General features: G+C 37.8%; 1 long non-coding RNA gene across 1 annotated transcript in view; it reads left to right on the top strand.

The window, feature by feature from the left end:
• The first annotated feature begins 391 nt into the window (after positions 1 to 391).
• Positions 392 to 1,890, top strand: part of LOC119429418 — a 3,022-nt gene continuing 1,523 nt past the window's right edge. The window contains exon 1 of the long non-coding RNA XR_005187773.1: positions 392 to 475. This is a non-coding gene — a long non-coding RNA (uncharacterized LOC119429418). The remainder of the gene's footprint in view (positions 476 to 1,890) is intronic.

Genomic DNA, 1,890 nt, shown 5'->3' on the forward strand with positions numbered 1-1,890 from the left:
TTCCACAAAAAGTTTCAATCTCGCCCCCATATCCAAAGAGTAGAGAACTTTTTGTGTTGTAAGTTAAATAAATAAGAAACTCCAGTGAGTTTTTCATGTTTTGACTCGAGTTGATTGAAGTCATTCTTGCTGGTCCATGTTCAGAAATGATTTTTAATGTCCGCCTGTGAATATGATCCATAATATTTGACTTTAGTCTCTGTTTTGTGGTTATTTGTATGTTCATGATGTGAGAATGTTCAATTGTTTTCCCTGAAGTTTCCATTAATATTAAAACAAAACTCTTAGTTTCCAGTGACCAGTCTCACTTCAGGCTGACTGTAGAACATCTCCAGATGTTGCTCACCAGATGTCACCAAGACCTCATGTGGAATTTCAAAATAAAGGCCCTGCAAAGTTGGACATTTTCCATAGAATTGTCCCTAAGTTTCTGTGTTTGTTGCTCGTTCTTCAGGATGTTGTAGAAACAGCGAGGGTAAGTACGGCTTTACCAGAAATCACATCATTAGTGTAGTATGACATATGCAGGATATATTCATACATTTTCACGAGTTCTTCATTTTTCTGACTGTGTAAATGTCGTGCATTGAGTTTAACAGAAATGCGAACGAGAGACGTTATTTATCTTTGACCCATCAAATGAATGCGGTCATTTATTTGCAGAATCAAAGTTTAACATCACACATTTACATTAATTTGGCAAAATATGAAAACAATAACATGGCTAGTTTCACAGAAAGTGGGCACAATAAGGCGATTGTCCTCACTTCTCAGCAGAACAGCAGACATCAATCACACGGCGGTGATTGAGAACTTTGCTTCAGATATTTCTAAAATATCTGTAATGATTTTAGGAGAAAGGAGAGTTTAAGATGGAAAATGGTGATTTATCTTACAGAGAGATGTGTGAGGGAATTAATCTGTTTGACCAGAAACGTGCACGCTCCTTCAGTTCTCAGCTTGGTCACGGTACGCTTGGTCGAAGTAGAACTTTTACCTGGTTGATGATAGATCAGCGTCTGTATAGAATCCTTCCTTTGACTCTTTCAGCGTCTCCGTTGAGAACAGCTAAAATACTTCGAGAGTCGTGCGAGGTTTTCCAAACAGAAGTTATAATTCCCAAAATCGTCCCTGCATTCTGGATTCAAGGACTCTGAACTCCTTCAGAGCTCTACTCCTTTAAGCTCTTTTCATCTCGTCGCGTCTCTCTTCGACAGAGACTCGACACAGACATCAGACCTTCTTTTGACACTTCTCCATGAGCTGCATCCGACAGAACTCTCTCCCCAACACACTCTAAGCGAACCGGGAAGTTGCCACATTTAAATGGGTTCGACTTCCGGGTCATTTTCGAGCTTTTTGATTGGTCGATGGACCAGAACAGAGGTGTGGTTTGTGATGTAAGGTGTTATCAAAGTCAAGGGCAGATATTAAGTTTGTTTAAAACAGACAGAAAGATTATTGGAGAAAACCAGACTTCGTGGAGTCAAACTCTCCTGTATCTTCTGTAAAAGTTAAACATGACATTTCTTTTTCAGTAAACTTTTAGTTGACCGAACCTCGAACTCTAACACACTTACAAATTTGCTCATTGAAGACAGAAAATCAAGAAATGCATATTAACCTGATTTCTTCTTAGAATGAGGAATAAAAATCATTACTTACTGTTTATGTAAATAAAATGAGTAGTTCTCTTCAACCTGTAAACATTGTTTGAACCAACACAATTTGGTTATCAAAACATTTGTAAAATAGTAATGATCATAGAGAATTGTCTTTTCTACTTGATTAATTCAAGAAAGAAAGTCTCAGGATGGGTCAAACTGTATTTCTGGATGCAGATCAATGAAATAACAGTTTCTGTCCATCTGGTCAGATTTGACATCAGGT

Source organism: Nematolebias whitei, unplaced genomic scaffold (genome assembly GCF_014905685.2).
Source record: "Nematolebias whitei isolate Nwh7 unplaced genomic scaffold, NemWhi1 Nwh_scaf_1067, whole genome shotgun sequence".
Taxonomy (NCBI): Eukaryota; Metazoa; Chordata; class Actinopteri; order Cyprinodontiformes; family Rivulidae; genus Nematolebias; species Nematolebias whitei.